Source organism: Marmota marmota, unplaced genomic scaffold (assembly GCF_001458135.2).
Source record: "Marmota marmota marmota unplaced genomic scaffold, marMar, whole genome shotgun sequence".
In the NCBI taxonomy this organism is placed as follows: Eukaryota; Metazoa; Chordata; class Mammalia; order Rodentia; family Sciuridae; genus Marmota; species Marmota marmota.
The window spans coordinates 2,171,630-2,178,967 of record NW_025999926.1 but is presented as its reverse complement, the minus strand read 5'-3'; the positions used below and the strand labels follow the sequence as shown (position 1 = coordinate 2,178,967).

Sequence of the window (7,338 nt, the reverse complement as noted above, 5' to 3'; positions counted from 1 at the left end):
GAGGGTGGTGTTTGAAGTGGATGCGGCTTGAGTGTGTCTCCTAAGGTTTCATGTGCTGAAACTCAATCTCCATGGTGAGATTCATAAGAGGGCGGAGACTTGATCCACCTGTGGAGTTGGAGGTGGGGCCTATGGGAGGTGATTACAATTAGATAATGTCATCAGGATGGTACCCTCATGATCAACTACTGGTGGCTTTATTAGAAGAGGGAGAGAGACCCCAGGAAACATATCACTGTTGCCATGTGATTCCCTGCACCACCTTGGGACTCTGCCAGCAACAAGACCGTCACTAGACGTGGGCCCTTGAATCTCTAGGACTGTGAGCTAATAAACCTTTTTTCTTTATAAAGCAGCCTTCCTCTGATACTTTGTTATAGTAATGAAGACAGACTGATATACATATGCAGAAATGTATGCTCGAAACTTTTGTTTTTATGAAAATGAAATTGTCCCTTCAACAAATACTTACTGAACTTCAACCATTATTGTCCTGTTCATAACAGAAATGTAATTTATATGCAGAGCAAATTGTAATGAAAACACAACTTTGCATTTTTTTTTTTTTGTGCTATTCATTTAAACTTTCTCCAGCTTCCCTGTGAGGATGAAGACGAGGCCAATCCCTGACCCATGTATACTCTGTTAGATTATAAATGGTTCTCAGTCATCTGGGGCCACAAGAACAATTCATCTAACTTTACAGGCTAGAAGTTGGCAGTGAAAATCTCGGAGGAGATTCTCTTATTTGTCTGTTTTTCTTTGTGGTCTCCACTTCACCTTTCCCAGCTCCTGAATTTGTCCAAGAATTCCAGGGTGGCTGGAGGGGGAAATGGGTAAAAAACAGAGGCCTTCCTTGAAGTGGCCCTGCAGGCAGAGCTTGGTGGCTGCCTGTGGCCCCCGTCCTGCTCTTTCTGGAGTTACTTTGGCTGATCTGCCTCTATCCTGATGGGTTGCTGACCACTCCCTCTACAGCCCCAAGTTTCCGTGGCCCTGTGAGGACTGCAAGCTCTTCTTCTATCAGTGGCTCTACGAATTGTTCCTGGCAGGGCATCATCAGACCCAGGCTGTCAGGGATCCAAGTCCTGTTCTCAGAGTGGACCTTGGAGGCCCCACCCTCTTGGTCTGGGTTTTGGTAGGGGCTGGCCCGAGGCTTTCCTGGCTGAATTCTCTTGCTGCTCTGAGGAACCGAGGCGGTGAACTGGCTTCAGTGCTGCTTCTTGTGGACGTTCTGCGCAGGTGACAAGTGAGTCTTACGACCCAGCTGCATCTGGATGGAACAGGGTTGGAGGCTTAGGTCTTAACATCCTGTCATTTCTGGAGGGAGACACTGCTGACTGTGAATGGATGTGACCCCGGGTGTCTGTGCTCGGAGACTAAGGTGTGTGGTCAGAGACGAGGAAGGCTGCTCCTGTAGGTGTGACCACAGGGCTCCAGCTGGCCTTAGAGATGGACACACAGCTGTGTGCAGAGGGGCAGAAGGCAGTGACTGGGGAAATGAGGACCCTTGGGGGAACTCCTGGCACAGGACCCTTGCAGTTGGTGGCTGGTGTCTCCTGGGTGATGGCCGCACGCTGAACACTGGTCAGGAGACAACCTGGCATCCTCTGCACCAAGTCAGAGCCACACATTTCATACCATTGCTGATGACCGAACCTTGTCCTTTAAAAGCTTCCAGAAGCCAGGCGTGGTGGTGCAGGCCCGGAACCCCTGCAGCTCAGGAGGCTAAGGCAGGAGGACCGCGAGTTCCAAGCCAGCCTCAGCAAAAGTGAGGTGCTAAGCGACTCAGTGAGACCCTGTCTCTAAATAAAATGCAAAATAGGGCTGGGGGATGTGGCTCAGTGGTCAAGTGCCCTTGAGTTCAATTCCTGGTGTCCCCCCCCCCCAAAAAAAAAAAAAACTTCCAGAATATCCTGAGCTCCTTTGGGTCAACTTTTATTAGGAGAGCCGAGTGCCTGGCTACTTTCATAGGTGGACATTCCAAGGTGCATGGGCTATGACTCCCCAAATTTAAATCAAGGGAAACATTTGAGAAAACAAAACAGCTTTACCTTTGTTCTCCTGCCCCCGACTTCTTATTCCTCTATTTAATTATTATTGTTGTTGTTTGGGAAACGGCTTTGAAGTGTCTTGGAGCCTGGAGGTGGGAAGAGGGTGGACTCCCCGTCTGGGAGCTTCTGGGAGCCGCAGTCCCCCCCTGAGCGCAGATGGAGCTGGTCGCTGGTGACAGCAGCAGCCGATGTAGCGGAGGCCTTGCCTTTGATGTGTGAAGATTAAACATCATGTCAGGCGCTTGACTGAAATGTGAGAATAGGGAAGCCTGATACCTTTGGGCCCAAAGCTCTATAAAGATAAAAATCAGGTTATTAATGACGGTTTCCAGTTAAAAAAAAAAAAAAGTGAGCTCTTAAGATGTGTTTGCTCAACAGCCGTGGGCAGAGCCCGCTGCAGACACGTGTGGACCACATGCGTGCAGAGGGGAGGGCTCGGGCCCCGAGCTCCACATTCTCGTCCTTCCCACGAGGTGCTCTGCAGCTCTCAGCTCTTGGGGGACCCTCCGGTCCTCCTGGGCTCTGCATGGTGACTTTTTTGGCTGGTTTCGGTCCCGACCTGGAGGCTGCTGCTGCTGGTGGTGGGGTGGAGAGTCTGTCTGTCTGTCATTTGGTGAGAAAGGAGCAGCTCCCCATCTTGCGCTTAAGTGCCAGGTTAGGAAAGAGTTGCGAACCCCCCGAGAGTTTATCTCAAGGTGGAGTGGGGGACTCAGAGGGGAACACCCCCACAGGGTTCCTGTGGCCCTCCCTGAACCTGGGAGGTCCCATCCAAAGTGCATTCTTGAGAGGGCTTTGTCCTCTCCTCAAACAAGAGAGACTCGGTTGGAGGATGTATTACACAGGCAGGAAAACCTTGCTGAAGTGGTTCCCGAGGGGGCGAGGAGAGATTTTTTTGACTGAGTTCAGCTTCAGACAGTCGTGTGACTTGGGACAACGGCTATTGTATTCGGGACCCAGTTTCCTCAGCTGTAACTGGGGAGGGTGGACTCATTTAACAACCGCAGCACTCTGTAACTCTAACCGCTGGCAGCAGCCATTCACACCTTAGTGTAAAGTAGCCACCAGATCACTTTCTCAGGGTGGGACTCAGTGCAGGTGTCAGAGACGATGGATGGGGTGACTAGGAAGTTTCCAAACATGATGCTCTATCTGGGCTGGGGGGGTCTCGGGGAATCCTGGTCAGGCGGCAGGGGGGCACTGAGGGCTTGGCTGGAAGTTGTTGTCAAGGACAGAAGAGGGGCTGGGAGACAAAGTACAGGTGCTGGGTGTGGGGTACTTCCTCCTTGGAGCCTCGATGGACAGGCTCCATTTGTCTTTGATAAGGAAGCAGAAGTCCCCAGAGGTGGCTGTCATCTGCATCAGGACCTGGACCCAGGCCTTCTGACTACAAGCCAGACACTTAACGTGCTCTTGGATTAAGGCAGCTGCAAAGTCCAGGGTGGAACCTTGTCCTTCTCGGCCATATGGAAAGGCAACCTGGCCAAAGAAGGGGTTCACCCAGAGGAGACCCACAGAACCTTGAAGGGTCTTTTGAGAGGTCAGGGCCCCAGGCAACAGCCACGTCAAATCCACCTGGCGGGGCTTCCCTGCTCTGTCTCTGGTCATCAGCGGAAGAGACCGAGGACTCCATTGCCCCCGAAAGTCACCAGAGGCCCTGAGCTAAGGGTGGCAAGAAGCCAGCCTGGCCTTTGGGTATTGGGATGCCCGTGATCCCCTGGTGGCCGTGCTCACTGATGGTCCCGTCGTGGATGTGATGTGCGAGCTCTCTGGAAAGCACAGAGCAGAGTGGTGGAAACTCAGTTCAATGTGTCCTGTGCGTCCTGCGTCTGGGTGGGCTGCTGGCTGTGCCCGGAGCGGCAGGGCATCGTCCCCAGCTGCGTCTTGAATACGTGCCTGCTGCAAAGGTCCTCTGCAGAGGCAGGCACCGAGCAGGCCCCGGGGGAAGCCACCTCCAGCCCCCACGCCACAGGAGGACACGGCCACAGCCTTTGTGTGTGCCAGTCCCCTGGGGACGTGGGAAGGTGAGCGGGGACTGGAGTGCCACTGGCTAGGCGGTGGTGACTCATCAGGAGGAGAGAGGCGCCCGGCACTTGGAGAGCAGGAAATGTGGGCTGTGTGCTTCCTCTGGGTTGGAATCTGACCTGGTGAGGGTTCAGTTTGCTTATCAGTTAACAAAACTGTGACCTACATAAAGAAAGGAGGTCTGAGTGGCCGGGCCCCTCAAGGTTGGCCTCAGTGGGTCTGAATGAAGGCCTGGGCACAGGGACTTTGCAGAGCTCCCCGGGGACACCCTGGAGGGAGCCAAGCTTGAGAATCTCAGGCCTAACTCCTGATATCATAAGTTACAAAGAAACAAAGATGGACCGCGTCTGCTGTTGCCTACTGTGTTGCTATCCCCTCCGCCCTCCCATCAGGTTCCACGGCTGGAGGAGGATTTCATTCCTGCCAGGAATCCGGGTCCTCGAGAAGCACGTCCTTCTCTAAGGTCTAGGCGAGCACCTAGACCAGCACTCAGCCCGGCTCAGGAAGTCTGGCCTAGTTTTGGCCACCCATGAGAGCATCTATTTCTTCTTAGGAAAACGACCTACCTGAGCTTCACCGTAGAGTCTGAATCCACCTGTGCAAATCAAGTCTTTGTTGCGACTTCCATTGTGAGACCCTGAGTTGGAGGGAGAGACCTTTATCTGTGCAGAAGTGTGTTAGGATTGTTCTAAAACTCTTTCGTGTCTGTTTAGACAGAAAACACACACTGTGCGTGTGCACATGCACACGTCACACCCTAAGAATGCAATCCCTCCTAGGGCATGGAGATACTGCACTAGATATCAACCTGGAAAAATTCTCACTGTGTACTGACTGATGGTTTTATGAGGAGTCGGTGGTCACAGCCCTGGACCCCCCCAACCACTCAGAGCCGGGCACTCACCTGTCAGACTGGAGGGAGGTGGTGCTGACCCCGCTGGTCTCTGAGGGTTTGTATTGAATCTCCAGCTGAAAGTTTTCATGAGTCAAAAGGGAGCCACAGGGTCATCGGGACAGGGTCATCACAGAGTGTTCTGTGGACACTGGCCATGCTACAGTGGACTCTGAGCAGGATTGCCCTCTGGAGTGACCTCGTCCATGTGGGTGCTGGGACTCACCCTCCATGACATTCACCCTACTGACATCCGACCTCAGCTGTGACTCACGCTCCGTGATCCTCCCACCTTCCCCTGATGCGTCACTACCCACCAGGTCACAATTTTGACCTTCCGGGAAATTGTACCTGTGGATTTCCTCATCTTAAAAATTGGAATTCCAGAAGGCAGGCATAGCAGGGGACATTTTGCATTCCAGCACAGTCCGAAAGTGTGTCTGGGACTGCACAAAACTCTATGCAGGTTCACCTTCGGCCACCTATAGAACATTCTGACACAAGAAGTTGTTTCCGGGGACCAGGTCTGCTTCTAGACACCTGTGGACTTGGGAAAGTCTTCTGTTGCGACCGACCGAGTCCTCTCTCTTCTTCACTATGAGCCTCGTGGGTTATTTGCACGACCAATTTTGCAAACTTGCCGATTTCCCACTTGCTCTCCAACAGTGACAACGCGTTTGCCTCCAACAGCCCGACAGCAACCGATCCCTTAAAATTACCATCACCCTAATTTGGGTTCCCAATTTTCCAACCTTGGCTTTTATTTTTTTTATTATTATTTTTTTAATGTTTATTTTTTAGTTTTCTGCAGACACAACATCTTTGTATGTGGTGCTGAGGATAGAACCCGGGCCGCACGCATGCCAGGCGAGCGCGCTACCGCTTGAGCCACATCCCCAGCCCCAACCTTGGCTTTTAATAGTATTTGATATCAGCTGGTGGAACCTACGACCCAAGATAGACTCGCTTTACAAAAATAAACCCCATTTAGTTCAAAATCGTAGCATTTGCTCTGTTAACCACGTATCTGGCCAAGTAGGGAAAGAGAGCGGCTCTTTGCCAGGGCTGCTCTGGGCCCTGGAACAAAGCGCTCTTTGTGATCATCCCTGGTCGGAACGTGTTCTTCTGGGTGCCACATTTCAACTTTGCGTAGGTCTTTCATCTCTGCAGCCGCCAAAGCCCTTGGCAAATGTCTTCCCCGTATGGTCTGAGGTGACAAGTGCAGTAGGGGTGGGTTTTCCGAATGAATGAGAGTCTAGAAAGAGGAGGTCCTTCCGCCAGGCACAGGGGAAGGAGGAAAGGGGAGAGAACTGGAGACGGGGGACTTTGCTTCCTGCTGGGGCAGCCACCCCCCACCCCACCCCCCACAGCCCATCCTGGCTCCTGAGAACCGACGGGAACCCGGGTGGCGTCAGAGATCAGCAACGTTCAGGCCTGAGCAGAACCCGGGGGGCACTGCGCGCCTTGGCCCTGGGCGAGGCTGCACTTCCTTTCAAAAGCTCATTAGAGACACCCTCTCCCTTTGAACAGCACAGAGCTGTTTCATGTGCCGTTTTCAATTTATCCGCGATGCTCCTCCAAAGGCCTCGCGACGACCACGCAGTGCGCTTGCGAAACTGGAGACCCCCCCCCCACCCCCGGCCGGCCGCAGTTCTGCGGACAGCCTCACTCTGAGCTCAGGATCAAGGAGAGGGACAGGAGCGAAGACGGACCCTGCTTTGAATGCTCCGTCTGGCTGTGCATCTGAATGTGTGTGGCGTTCATCCGATTCCAGGAGGAATAGGAAGGTCAAGTTCGGCACTTTGATGTTGCATTTAAACAAAAGTAGAGGAAATCAAACGCAGACTTCTGAAACATCAGCAACCCCAGGGTTTGCGTGGCGTTGCTTTAAGTTGTGGAAAAGATGATCCGAGAAAACCAGGGGCATGAATATCCTTCTCCTTGGGCTAATTGACGTTTCCTTTCTCGTCTTCTTCTTGCTTTCCCACTGGTCCCCCGGGTCGGGCACCTCTCCTGCCCCGAGGCTGAGCTGTCCCTGACAAGTGGCTGCCGAGGGCTGGGGCTTCCACTGGAGTGGGTCTGTGGGAGCAGGGGAAACTGGGCTGAGGTCCCAGTTCCCCGGTCCCTCTCCCCGGGGCTCTGAAGAAGTTCTGGGAGCCTGCATAAGCAGGTTGTCTGTCTGTCTGTTTACCTTGGCATCCCAACCCCTGCAGCCCCGTCTTCTCTGTGTGAAAAACACTCACAACATGCTTCTGCCTGTGTCTGCTTCTTGGAAAGTGTGATTCTGTGGCTGCATTGACCTTGTACAAAGACCTCTGTGTTGGCTGAGTGGCGAGGGGACCTTCCTGTGACTGGCAAGCGACTGGGTTTCCC

General features: G+C 53.0%; 1 long non-coding RNA gene across 1 annotated transcript; it reads right to left on the bottom strand.

Moving 5' to 3' along the window:
- Nucleotides 1-1,919: 1,919 nt before the first annotated feature.
- On the bottom strand, nt 1,920-7,137 carry LOC125615866. Its single transcript, XR_007346460.1, has 2 exons — nt 5,873-7,137; nt 1,920-5,717 (listed from the first exon to the last, which is right to left on the bottom strand). It is a non-coding gene; the product is annotated as an uncharacterized LOC125615866 (long non-coding RNA).
- Between the last annotated feature and the right edge of the window lie 201 nt (nt 7,138-7,338).